This window comes from Sphaeramia orbicularis, chromosome 8, assembly GCF_902148855.1.
Source record: "Sphaeramia orbicularis chromosome 8, fSphaOr1.1, whole genome shotgun sequence".
Lineage (NCBI taxonomy): Eukaryota > Metazoa > Chordata > Actinopteri > Kurtiformes > Apogonidae > Sphaeramia > Sphaeramia orbicularis.
The window spans coordinates 25,119,219-25,134,254 of record NC_043964.1 but is presented as its reverse complement, the minus strand read 5'-3'; the positions used below and the strand labels follow the sequence as shown (position 1 = coordinate 25,134,254).

General features: G+C 35.8%; 1 protein-coding gene across 1 annotated transcript in view; it reads left to right on the top strand.

Annotated features, from left to right (window-relative positions):
• asic2 (acid-sensing (proton-gated) ion channel 2) overlaps positions 1-15,036 on the top strand; it is an 862,844-nt gene that overhangs the window by 263,449 nt on the left and 584,359 nt on the right. The gene's annotated exons all lie outside the window — the stretch shown is intronic.

The window sequence follows — 15,036 nt, the reverse complement described above, 5'->3', positions numbered from 1 at the left end:
TAACACTGGTCCACATACAAACATAATAGGTGACAAAAATGTGCTTTCACACCTGATCACATCTGATTATAAAATGGAAAAATGACAAGAAGAGGAAATGTGTTGTGGGTTGTTGCAAAAACATGACTGTGAAAAGAAACCCTTCCCCTGAGTAGTTATAAACAAAATCATCATTATGTTTTCATTACATTAAAGGGGTCATATTTTGCTAAACCCACTTTTATTAGTCTTTGGTACATTAATTTATGTGTTTAGACCCTAATAGTTCAAAAGGTTTGAATTTGAACCCTCCAGGTACTGCAAAGCTATCTTTATATTAATTTTGGCAAAAATCGAGTGGATTTCTTCAACGTGCTTCAATTCCTTCTTAATTTGTTATGTCTATAAGGTCAAGACTTCCGACGAACATTTCTCATTATTGTTTATCAGCAGCAGCGGTTGTAGTCCATACTGAAAATATGTCAATACTTGGAGCCAATTACCTAAAATTTTCAGTTGTTGGTTGTATAAATGAACACAAGAGGCTCAACGGGACAGAAACCACAGTCAACAACCTGGAGGGGGTGGGGCAGTGAAGTGGCTCATTTGCATTTAAAGGGCCAGCGCTCAAAATGACCTTTCTAGTGTCGTTACTCAGAAATAGGGTTGAAGATGGACCTGTGGAGTTGAATTAATGAAGAATTCAGACCCAAGCATAGAATTTACAGTTTATGTAGACCACAGGAAAATGTTTTAAAATGCATAATTACATTTAAAAACAGGAAAATGTCACTCCTTTTTTAATTTATTTATTTATTTTTACTTCATTTTTGACAAATTGTATCTTTTTAAACAAACAAACGATAAAACAAAAATGCAAAGACACAAGAGGAGCATCAATAAGCACAGACAGGGAAGTATCAAAACTTAAACTACGACGGTAACAAAGTAGGCCAGTGAGTCACAATATTATCCCGTCATGATAAAAGGGTTGACTTAGCTTAGGTAGTGTCCGGTTTCAGTCCATGTCAGATCATTCAGATATATTCTCATGTTGCATCAGATCATGTTCACGTGTGCAGAATGGTTCCTCTGGGACATCACTTTGCAAGCACTGAAATAGCATAGAATGGGCACCTGTACCTGTTGACTAGAACCAGCTGCTGTATTTCAACATTCATTCAAGAGTTTCATACATTTTGCTATTACATGTATTTGAGGACATACATCCAACTTCAAGTCTACAAATACAAGCATATGTACAGATTGTTGTTACACAGACAACTACATATTGGTATCCCAGTTATACTTCCACCATTTTCACAGACATTTAAAATCATCCATTCTAATTTTCATATTTCTATACACTAATGAAAACATGACTGAATATGATACTTCTTACCTGCAATTAAATTCTCCTAAATCCTCCTATTTATTTCTATTAAACCCACTGAAGTAAAGTCTGTGACCCCTTCTTCCACCACTGCAATGTGAGAACCTCATTAAAAACTTATTTAATACTCAATCTGGAACAGCATGATCTTGCTGTAGAGCTGAGAGAAGAAATAATGAACACCTTGAGTTGATGTGACCTGTGAAGGACTTGATGCATCTTTGTCAGATTCTCAGCGTTGGCTTTACCCGTTTTAATTTGCACAGTAGCTTAAGTCGCCTATTGTCTGATTATCTGTCAGTCATTGTAATGCTTTATAGCTTTGCTTTTTACAACGGCATGACATGTACTTTTCTCATAAAACCTCATACAGTATAATTCCCAGTGAATATGTTAAAGGTAGGACTCTTGAATCACAAGTAGAAGAAAAAGAAGTGAGACTATTTTAACGGAAACCTTTTCATCTACATCTGAGGGATCATTGGAGCGGAGGGTTTGCAGAGAAAAGACTTTTCTCATTTTATGGTGTGAGTTCAGTGGAGGAATATGTGTACAGATGAGTGTGAGTTAGGAACGGTGACTTGTAGTAATAACTGAGAGCAGATATGCAGACTGTTTAATCATTTGGTCATGGTAAGCTGTGTGATTACAGGTGGTACGCTGTCACTCCCCTATTCAGTGATGACATTGTCACCTAAAGTGCGCAACTGGAAAGGGATTATCAAGGGGTTTTTAATTAGTCACATCCAATCTGCTTCTGTGCTTTATGTGCTGTAGTTTTCAATGTCTTTGTCACCCCAAAATGGGACGTCTGTGATCAATTTGTCCACAGGGTGATTTGAAAAGGCTGAGTCGGTGTGTTTACTCATCACGGCTGATCTGCTGTATAAAGCGCACACCTCAATCAGCCTTCATTTCCTTTCGGGACCAGCCATTTGTGTTAAAGGAAATGGGATCTGTCACCGCATGAATTTCAACTTGAGGGAGCATGTGGGCAGCAGCTGGGTCTGCCACAGGGCTACTTGACGTTGATGTGAGTCAGATTGATGCCAGTCGTCCTTCAGAGAGTGCAAAAGCCCCAGCTAGCCTCTCCTGATGTCTGGCAGCTTGTATAATGTGAACAAAGCTTTGTTTGTGTGGAGGGGATGATGAAAAGTCTCAGAAGCAGCCGATATCATTTACATCACACATCACCTCTCCTTGCAAAATAAATTACACCGTCTGCTCATCATCAAATCCATTTTATTGTTGCCATTCAGAGAAAGCCAAGAGTCAGAACTGTGCATAGAAACACTATTTTGCATAATAACCCATCTTTCACACAATGGCCATTATGTAACAAAACCAATCTTAAGGCCTTTCATCTGTAATTTGCCACCTGTAAATACATCAATTGGGCCAAATGGGATCAGATGCATGAAGAAATGTCTGCAACACCAAGTGGACCTTCATGGGTGGGAAGTTACAGTAACATGATGCATACTGGAAGAGATAAAATGTCAATAAATTTGAATGTGAAACTTTCTTAACCCATAAAGACCCAAACTGGAAGAAAACCATCTACTGATCTAAACTGTTTAACACCTGTTGATCCACTAATCCTATCAATACATGTAAATAATTGGTGTAAAATACAGTTTGTCATCTTTTCATGGTCATCACATATGACCCATGTGGACGTTCAGAGGCTCTGTAGTTACCATGGAAACACTGTCATCTTCTACAACATTGATCTAGCAGTAAAACCCATGGAGTTGAATCAATGACAGTGGATGGACATGCTTCAGTCAATAGTCGCTTTTCCATTGGACATCTGCGCAAAACTTTACCAATATTTACTAAATGTCGAAAAAACAGAAGTGCGTAATATCGGTTTTTCCATTAAATCACAAATGCAATGATTTTTTTTATTTATTATCATTCCATAGACATGGTGACAAACATAAATATGGTGTTGATTTACAGATATATTCATTATTATTATATATTACCCCTCTATCTACTAAATTAAAAAATGATTGGGTTTCCTGGTGTGTCCACACATACCGCAACATGTTTCATCTTCTTCTTCGCTTGTTGTAACATCCCTCAATATCCGTTTTTTTACTTCACCTGTCTCTAGTTACGAAAAAAGGTCTTTCCATTGCAGTTTTGCGTGATATACCATTTGTGCTACGCCTGAAAAACCACCTCTTGCCAGTGCAAAAACTTTTAATCAAAAAATGAGACTTATGGCGAAATTGTGGTTTTTCCATTAGGGAAATTTTTATGCACAAGTTATATTTGCGCAATTTGAGGGTCAATGGACAAGCGACTAATGATGTATTTTACATGTGTGATGAAGGGCCGATGCCTGAAACGTCACTACTGTGGTGAATAAACATTTTTTGGGAGTTCATAGGTTGTGTGGACCTCATCTAATTCTTTCATCCACTTTTTTTTGGGGGGGGGTCCTGCACATCTTTAAGCAACTAGATGTGTGTGTTTTCACCTCTTATCATGCCTTCTGAGTTGTGTTTAGTGGGTTTCTTTATTTAGAAATGACATCCATTCTCGCTACGGGAGACATCTGTCTGTGATGCAACGCACTGTTATATTGCATTTTTCATATAGTATTAATGGTACAGTATTGATATTAATAGGCGGATTAAATCAGGTCGAACACTGTTGGGCTATAGGTGTGAAATACACTACAAACAGAAAGTTAAGGATATTTTTTAATTTTTGGGCTTTCTTTTTAGTTGGGATCCTTGCACAGCGCTTTTTACTTTTTTGTGTGTGAATTGAATTGAAACACATTTTTTAATGACGGGACATAGTTTTATTTACAAATGGCAAAAATGACAAAAAAATAAATAAATATTAGGTTCTTGTTTGTAATGTACATGTCCCATTTTTTTTTTTATGATTTTTAATTTTTTAAAAAAAAATATTTGTCTGATTTTTTTTTTTTTTTTTTTTTTTTTTTACTTTATTACATTACAAGAATCTTAACATACAAATGAATACAAACCAATACGAAGGGATTCTTTAACATTAATTCTCAAATGCAGCCAGAGGTCTGTGTAAACTGGGGGTTTTATTTATTTATTTATTCATTTATTTATTTATTTATTTATTGTGTCATTTATGGAGTTACGACGTACCACATTTTGTGTCCTGATCAGTCATTTTCTACTTACATTTTTATTCTGTTGACCCTCCCACTGACTCCTGGTTTTCTGTCTCATGATCAATCATCGTTTTACAGATAATATATTAATCCTCATCATGAGCTTGTCTTGAATTTTTCCCAAGCGTAATGTGGCAGAAGAGCAAGTACTCTCTATTCCAGTCACTCTCCGTTGCTTATTTTGTCATCAAATCTCCTGCCAGGATGGATAAATTAAAGGGCAGCCCCGATATATAAACTGTCGTTGATGTACCAGACACTCTCCAACACTCATCCTGTCTCTGAGCGCCCCCCTGTATGAATATCAGTTTTGGAGTCATAATGGATGTTATTATCATATCTGTCACCAGGATCTTGAGTTGGACTTCCCAGATTTCATTACAATCCTCCCACGCTTTCTCCAGAAGTGATTCGATTGCCCATTTCTTCTCAGTAAAATCAGTATTTCCAGTGTATCATCTTTGTAATGGAATTTTTTTTTTTAGTATAGTAGCAGTCAATAAAAATAAATAAATAAATAAAACCTTGAACTTCACTTATTTCACTAAGGAGCAATGAACAAATCAATAATAATAATTTACTACAAATAAACAAAGTGATTAAATATTTGATGCGGTACTGTAAAATGTCATCAATAACTGAATGTGAACATGCTGGAGTCTATATGCACCATCTGTGGAACATTTTATGTGCATTTATTGGCAGCTTTTCATCAAACATTTTAATTTTACTACCACAAACAGATTTCCAATGTTGGAATGAAATCATGTGAGTTTTTCTAGTTTTTAGAGTTACACTAGGCTCAACTTCATGTCAAATACTTGATTTTGAATGATTATAAAACTCACTACAAGCGATCAGTTAGTTGTTGTTTTTTTTACTGTCTTTTTGCACCAATAGAATCACAAGTTATAGTTAATCATGTTTTTTTTTTTTTTCATTAAAATAGTGAACTTTTTTTTAGTTTATTTTTCAATTTTCAAATAAGCCCACCTACCCACCCAAAGGCTCAGAGAGAAGGGAAAACAATCAAGAGACAAGGGGCACACAGACTGTCTTTTACCTTGGAAAAAAAAAATGAAATAAAGACAACAGTCTGATGCATAATGGTTGCATTAGTAGTCTGTCTTTTTGTGAACAGTTATATGATACCAAAGGTCACTGGGCAAATTCAAGGGCGTCACAGATGGACAGCCCACTACTTTTTGATTCATAACTTTTGAACCAGACAAGTTTAAGACAAATATTACAAATAATTGGAAAGGTCTAAATGTCATCTTAAACATACTCAAAGGGCAACATTTAGTTTCAAATATTTTTAAATGAAAAATACCAAAAACTACTGCGTCACGGATGGACAAAAAATTAATGTCTATTTTTTGCAAGAATTACGAAGATCTCAAAAGTGAAGTTCCTATGACATTTTCATCCTAAAATTTAGTCAGTGTATACCTTAAACCCTCTGTTTTACAACCTAATAATTGGTTAAAGAAAAAAAAAATTATCATAGCTAAAAAGCAAGAAAAATGGCAGCATCACAGATGGACAACAAAAGTAAATATCAAATTAAACATTTTTTTTATTTCAGTTCTAAATATCATATACATTTTTTATTTTACAATATTTACAACATACAAATAATCTTAACATTATATTCAAATGTATTTTGCATAGATATAAAACTTTGTCACTTTCCAAACATTCACACTCATAAAACTCACACATTTTTTCTCATTTCAAAATACATTTTCCTGAAAGTATAAGTAATTACCTACTTAAAAATATAAGTTTGGTGTACGTTATTGCAATTACATTTTTTCGAACATATGTTAACCTTCCCTTGACTTCGGCCCACTGCAAAAATGAGGCCAGAAAGGAATTAAGAGAAGGAATAAATAAGTCTACTGGAAGAGGATGCCTTGAATGATATTTACTAAAGGGTTCGAAGTTAAAGTGAAATCCCAACACTTTTTATTTATTCTGTATCTAATCTTTTCAAGCGGTAGCAGGAAAACTACCTCCACCCATTGTCAAAAAGATGGTGCTACTGTATGTCTGATATCCAGTTGAGGAAGATAACTCTACGCCTACGGGCAATTAGAGATGCAAACGCTACAGTGTTTACTTGCAATTAATTTATTTTACAGATGGGGGGGTGGTATGCCAAATATAGCAGTGTAAAAATTCGAAGTTACAGTCTGTTCGCAAATATGTGAGAGTACAATAAATATGTTTTCCCAGTAAGTGTTAAGAGATGGTCACATCCAAAACATGGTTCCTATTAACCCTTTCATGCATACTGGTCACTACAGTGGACAGCTATTCTGTAACTGTTCTCTTGTATATTCATGGATTTTGTTGTTCTTTTTGTTTTTGTTGTTTTTTTTTACTCATATCTTTATTAAAGTTTTAAGACACTACATATCTTTCCTGACATGAATTGATAACATTATGTAGATCTCTCCTGAGCATAAACCCCCAGAATCACAAGCCCTCACCATAGTTTTCACACAATTTATCAGTAAATACATGTTTCTGTGCATCAAAAATTAAATGTGAGGTGTCCAGCTGAGTGGATATTTTTGCAACTTTGTCAAGAATAGGTTCATAAGAATTTTTTTTTTTTCATTTTTTTAAAATGTATTTTTGTTTTTATTTGTTTTTCAGAAGAATTTTTTCAATTGCGTTGTTTTTTTCACGCCTAAAGAGGAATAAAAACACTCAGGAAAAAATTTTGATTAAGGTTCTCATCATTTGTTCATGAAAGGGTTAATGTAGGGCTATGATTACATCTCAGACATCCAGGGTTAGAATTCGGAAAGATTTTCACTAGTTTGTCCCTTGAATAATGTCGGTGATGGAGCACTTTAAATTAAAACAACCTGTGCGAAAACAGTGAACTTCTAAGACTGTATTCTCTTTGCTCTACTTTGAAGCAAACTGGGTTGATCATTATAATTGTGACACATTGAGTTTAGACGTAGGAGGTGTCAATCTGTTCTCAATCTGCTAGTATACGTATATTGTGGGTTTAATAAGTAAAGACAGAATGTCGTATTTATGCTCAGTAAGTCTTTATAAATTGCACGTGTCTTTTTCGTTCCATAAAACAGGCCGCCATCTGTTTGTGAAGCAATTAACTCTTGCTTTAAACCCTGAATATTTCCAAAAATATTGAAGCCTTTGAGGATGCTCTGACATTCACTTCAGCTGTTTTTTTCCACAGCATCTTGTTTAATGAATCAGAGTTTTCAGCCAACTGCTCATTTTTGCTCCTATTTGACAGTCGGGTAGAACTTCAACGCCGAGCTTGCCCCAACAACCTGCTGTTGTTCTTTGCACAAGTGTGAGATTCACCTCTAAGGGCCCGTGGGGATTTGTTCCACACAAGTGGAGGTAAATAGGCATTAATACACACTGGTGACATTGCTGCATGACTTTAAATCCTTTTCCCTCTGGATCAATGTAGAGAGGTATCCAGGGACAGAGCATGAGCCCACGGAGGAGCCGATAATTACACGACAATGTGAAACCACTGCACACTACACTGAGCTCTAACAGGAGCTGGAAACATCCAATAATTTACTATTTACAAGCTCAGAACAACAGCCGGGATCAGGTATTTTTACAGCAAAACATGCTGTTAGGTAATACAAGTACAGAGGTAAAGGCCTTAGAACAAGCTGATGCACAATACATGAACAGCATGATACTGCCCATGTAGACTGGAATGATTTAAGGAACGATAAAGGTACTTAAGGGTGAATAAGTCAGTAAACGACACAGTAATGAGTGTAGAAGTTGTGACAGCAGTAAATGCAGAGGCAGTTTATTTTACAACCAGCTACTAAAAATGAACACATACTATATTTTCATATGGAAATGAAGCCATGACTGTAAAATAAACAGTTAAACAAACCATGTGTTTAACTTTTAATCCTATTTTAATATTAGCAATAATGTCATATCTGTGACAAAGCTACAGTGATGAGGCTCAGGCTCTGATGTTTAAGGATTTATTAGAAAATCTTGAAGGAGTGATATTTTGCTTTTTTTTAAAAAAATGGAATTATACATTTTAAAACACTTCCCTGTGGTCTACATAAACTGTAAATGCTATGCTTGGGTCTGAATTCTTCATGAATTAAACTCCACAGGTCCATCTTCAACCCTATTTCTGACTAATGACACCACCCTGGGAAAAATCTAAATCTTACCATGGGTATTCTTCTCATTTCTACTCAATATCTCATCACACTTAAGATAAGACGTAATCACCTAAAGAGTAACTTTTCAGTGAGATTTAAGAACTTATTTTTAGACAATAGATCTTGAAAATCTTATTTCAAGAGATCTTACCAAGATCATTTTCACTTGTTCCATTGGCAGATTTTTTCTTTTGCTTGAATTAAGCAAAAAAAAAAAGTCTTGAATTAACCGGGGGGGGGGGCAATACATACAGTACATGACGTCACTTACGCTAGCGTGAAGCGAAACATACTTTCAACGTCCGACTCCCGACTTCTATACCTCTGTTACACATCGGATCTTACATGAAATTTTGACAACTTCTAACCTGTATCCACTGGACCCCCTACACTGCTCTATGAGTCCCCCACATATGCTGGGCACCATGAATTTGTCATGTGCCCCCCCCCCCCCCCCCCCCCCCCCTTATCGGCACCCCAGCCTCAGCTTCTCATTTACATATGTGCATTACAACTTACAGATCAAAGTGGATCTAGAAAGACACAAAACAGGCAAAAAAAAGCCTTTATTTTTGTTGAAAAATTCCAGGTCATTCATAGATAGTTTGTAAATGTAAACAGTTTCGTAATGTAATTTTACTTGTGCAATTTTTCACACTAAAAAAAGGAGGAAAAACTTGGAGTTGTCATTGTTTCTAGGTTTAATGCATTATTTTACCGGTCCAGCCCAGTGGGTTGAATGTGGTCCCTCAGCACCCTTGACCGTTCATGTCACTGGGGTAATTTTAGTCCAAATGCTGAACTGGACCCTTTGGTGGGGCGGTTTTGGCCTACAGACCATGTGTTTGACACCCTTGGTCTACAGTCTCACTGTAGAGCAGGTATTGAATTACACCTGACAAATAAAAGTTATCTACCAGTGTTTAATCTCCTTTTACTACAAACAAAAACAGGTAAAAAGAATAATTTTGAGCTGTAGTTGAAAACACTATGAATATGGTTCTAAGCATTGGGATGATACTTGAGAGGTTAGTGGTGTTCGAGTGTTTTTATGGTGACTACTCTGGAATATAATTTGGAAAATATAGTGTTCTGTCATTTGTCAGACTCAGAGCCACGTCTGTGCGCCACAGAACTCCTCATTTTTTGGCTGGTTGGAGTTTCACCCCATTTTCTGTCATGTTCAACCTCCTCCAGCTTTGTTTGTGTTGCGTTCATGAAGCACATGACAAGTAGAGGAAAACCAAGCCAAAACACTATTGTAAAAGCTGTGAGTTGTAAACAAAAGATAATATGTGTCGTCATATCTCACAGTGCACCTGTGCGTTATCATGCAGGTACCACCAGTTAGCCGCTCAGTTTCCGATCCTTGTTGGCAAGTGCAATTATACTCTGGTCTGTGTGTATGCTGTTCATCTGTATGAGTTTCACAACAAGATTATGCTTTTGAATATTAAATACTTCTGGGTTTTATAGTCAGACAATATACCTCTTCTGCTGCAGAGGCTCTGGCCTTGTACATATTTAATATATGTGATAAGACAGCATTGTTAGAGAGATATTGGGTGCAGTGTGTGATAGATTGGTAGCAGTGTGGCAGTGGCTGGAACAAAGATTCTCATCGACCTTTGAAGAACTAAAGATGCTGAGTCTTTAATTCTTTTCTTGCAGGTACTTCTACGCACTTCTAAAGGGAATGATTGAAATGCAGGTGATGAGACTGTTTGACTGGTTTGTGTATGTGTGTGTTTCTACGTTTGTGTGATGGAGGAAGTGGTGTATTTGAGCGTTTGGATGTTGTGCTGTTATTGCCAGAGAAAAGTATTAAAAGCAGACTTCCTTAGAGGCGTGAGAAATTTCACAGGCTGCCTCTTGGCTGTGGAGAGTGATAGATGGTTCCTATTAAAGAGGAGGAGGCAATTAAAAAAGAGACAAGGAGAGCCAATCCCTCTCATCTGTAATCACTCTCCTTCTCCTGCTGCAGAACAGAGCTGAGAGGGTATATACGCGACTGTTTCATTTTATATTTACAGATTTCTTTCATGTGTCATGTTCGTTTTATTCTTAATCACTTTTTGATCAGGTGTCTTTTGGCTTTATCTGTCCAAAGTTTCCTTGCGTACTCCCCATGCATCAGCTTCTTTCAGACTTCATACACACAGAAGTTGCCGCTCCGTGTTCATTTTAGACATTGTTCTTACATCTTCAAAAGCACAGCAGTTTTTCTGTCTTCAAGACTCGCTCCGGCACTGACAAGGAGCTACTTTTTTTTATCAGCTTTATGAGTCAGACAACCTGCGAAGTCCTCACTAAAGGGATTACGCAGACCACAGTATCTCTGCCTGAGCTGGACAAGTCTGTTTTTCTTTTTTTTTTTTTTTTTTTCCTGTTTATTATATTCCACAGCCAAATCTGCTCTGCCAAATGGTGCAGACACTTTGCTCACAGCAGAGATGAGGAGGGTGGATGGAGACTGTTACCTAGGGAACGACACAACCTAATAATCTTGTTGTTAAAACATACTCAGTGGACTGGGACTGAGATTTGAAGACAGATCTTTTTCAGACATCCTCTTTAAAGTGTTCAGTTTTGTCACTGAAGCTGTTTAGTACTGAGACATCCGCGTTCACATCCACAGCCACTCATTACCCTTGTACAGCACTTATCTGTCCAGTGCGCTGCTTGTTTATCTGTACATAAGAGGCACAACATCAAACCCTGACACGTTTATTACATGTTGGAGCTGACAGGGGATAATTTTGCATATTTATTACAGCTGTTTCCAGGGCTGGACCAGGATGTTTGATTATGCAAATACTCGATCAGCAAGTACACAGTCGCAGAAAAAATTTATTAGATCATCAAAAGTCATCAAAAACAAGGGTTATGCAATCAAGTCCTGACTCCTGTGTGTATCATGTGACTAAAACAGACAGAAAAGAACACATGGAATGCCTAAAAGCACTGTTTTTGTCAGTACAATGCCATCGATATTGATGTAAGAACTGAAGTTATTTTGGTTATTATCAAGAAAACATGGAAAATGGCTAGATATCCGCTCTAAAATTAAACTCTTATGAGCTATGTTTCTTGTTATCATTATATTTGTCCAAACAAATGTATCTTTAGTTAAACCAGGCATTAAAATGAACAAGAAATTGAAGAAAACAAGGGTGGTCTAATAATTTTTTTCTGCGTCTGTACGTCCAGGTTTGAGTTTTAAGAATCAACACATGGTATGTTCTGTAGTGTGTAATCCTAAAATAGAGTGGGTCATATTCAACTCAGTAATCATTTTTTAACCATTTGATTTGACACCTTGTGGGGAATGAATGAATGAATGAATAAATAAATAAATAAATAAATATATAAATAAAGTTTGGGCCCCATCACTTCAATGAGCAAATCATGCAAATTCTAAAAATGTAACACTGTGTAGGCATGGATCAGTGCTCTGCTACAATATATTGTATGATTTCGTGCAATATTGATGAGAAAGGTGCCATCTTTTACATTTAAATTTGTTTAAATGATAACTATTAGATTTTTTTTCCATTGAGGAACACATAAAATATAGATGTTGTTGATGATGATAGATACTTTATTGATCCTTTGCAGGAAATTATTTGGTTACGACAGGAGTAAATCATCATCTATCATCTGTCATCATCGTCTTCTTCTTCGTCTTCATCTTCTTCATCTTCTTTGTCTTCTTCTTTGTCGTCTTCTTCTTCGTCATCTTCGTCTTCTTCTTCTTCTTCTTCTTCATCTTCTTCTTCTTGGTTTTCTTCTTCTTCATCTTCTTCTTGGTCTTCTTCGTCTTCGTCTTCATCTTCTTCTTCTTCTTCGTCTTCATCTTCTTCTTCTTCTTCTTCTTCTTCTTCTTCTTCTTTGTCTTCATCTTCTTCTTCTTCTTCTTTGTCGTCTTCTTCTTCTTCTTCTTGATGGGGTATTTACTAGCATCAGTTAGGAGCTCTGGCACCTGGACCAAACCATATCATGAAATAAGGATGGGGAGGCAGGGGTCAGAGACTAAAAACAAAAACCAAACACAACTAATGCGCAGAACACATATGTTTTTTAATGCCTAGTGAAACAATCATTCTTTTCAGATGAGCTAAGATATTCCTTTATTAGTCCCACAAGGGGAAATTCCAGATTTACAGCAGCTATAGTGGAGCACAAACAAAGCACACCAGAGCAAAAAAGAGCAAAATTAAAGATAAGACAAATCAAAAAAGCTATAAATACTATTTACAGCTGTGCACATATTGATTATACCACAGGTTGGATAGGGGAGATACTCATACGTTCACCTATACACACATATCTACACACATAATTATATATATAGACATGTATACAGATTATACATATGAGTACGGTTTATTGCACATAATTTGCACAGAATTATTTTATTTATGGTCATAAGTAAATCATTTTCATGAAAACAATTGACTTATATTCTATTATTTTCTTGGGCCCTTAGAATCCTTATCACTTTTCTCCCTCTCATGGTGCCCCTGTTCATGGTCTCAAGCCGTCACTGCACTGCATCATGGGTTGTTGGCATTACTGTGGCTAGGCTAGCCAGTTTATTTCAGTCTGTTCTAGAGTCTGTAAGTATCATTTAGTCAAGTTTTCAAAGCATATTCCATACAGAGCTGTGTAGAATAGACTTTGTATAAAAAAGGAAGTTCCTAAATGGATGTATCATTTGGCATTTTTATTATTAGTTATTGATATTTATTAGTTAACATAAAACCATCTGTGTAGTACAAATAAATAGTTTAAAAATATGTTGGAACATTCATAACTATTTTAGTTTATGAATCTAAAGTTTAAAATTGCAGAAAGGTTGACATAACAAACTAAATCTGTCACACTTTATGTGTTTGGAAAGTTGCTGCAGTTGTCGTAGAACAGTTTTACTTTATGAGGGAAATCTGCAGTGCATTAGATGAAAGAATCTATTTGGAAAAAAAAACATGAAAGATCAGATCATTAGCAAACAACTGTCAAAAATTTGACATATAATCCTACAGAGACTAAAACTGTTACTGTGGGCGTCTTTTCTGAATCTGTAATTTAATTAGAATTCATTGAATACAGTACTTGGTGCAGTTTTCTTTGCCTCCTACCTTTTCAATTTCTGTATTTTAGCAGAAATGGATTAGACACACACTCACTGTTACCTGCTTTTTTTTTTTTCATTTCTTCCCACAAGCTCCAGCTTCATTAGAAGTCTTTCAGTCCAGTTACCTTTGTCGCTCTGACTCTTACACTCAAGGTCTTTTTCTATTAGTGTAGATGCTATAAATAAAATTCATTTTGGGATTTGTTTTTCCAGTAAAGATTCTATTAGCAATGTCTCTTGTGTTTTAGGAGCTGAACAAAAGTTACAGCAGCTCCTGAGGATGTGAGTAATACTATCAAAACTGAAAAGTATAAAATATAAAAGAAATATAAAAATGTTTGTACAGGTTTGGTGAATTTCATTAGATATATCATATAAAGCAGCCATTCAATATTGATTTGTGAATGTTTTGGTACAAATCAGGGTGCTGTATGTAAAGTATTTTATTTTCCAATGAAAACAAAATTATCTGGTGCTGTATTCATCAAATCTAGCTTTACAACTAGTGATTTTTGTCGGTAATGTAAGCTTATGGAGTTTGTCCTTTCAACTTTATTGGTTTTGACTTGAATAAAGATATAAAAAATGACCTTTGATGTATAGCTTTTCATATTTGTCCTTTGGAGAATCAGCCACAGCTCAGTGAAAAATCCACTGAAATTGTTCCTCAACTTTGTAATCCCTAACTTCACATTCTATATTCTGCACCATATCTGTTTAGATTCCCCGCCCCCTGAAGGGGAGGCAGGGGGTATTGTTTGGTTTGTTTGTTTGTTTGTTAACGCTCTAGCAGCAAAACTATTGGTTGAATTCGTACCAAATTTGGTTGATAGATTGCCAGTGACCCAGAATAGATCTCATTATATTTTGGGAACAGTAGGTCAAAGATCAAATTTTTTATGAATTTTTCAAATCTTTTTTTTAATTTCCCCCATTTACTTATAATGAACAAAATTTCAAATGTCTGCAGCAGCAAAACTATTGGTTGAATTCATACCAAATTGGGTTTATAAATTGCCAGTGACCCAGAACAGATGGCATTACATTTTGGGAAAACTAGGACAAAGTTTCAATTTTTAATGAATTTTTTACATCTTTTTTTTCCCCGTTTACTTATAATAGGTGAAATTTCAAATGTCTATAAAAA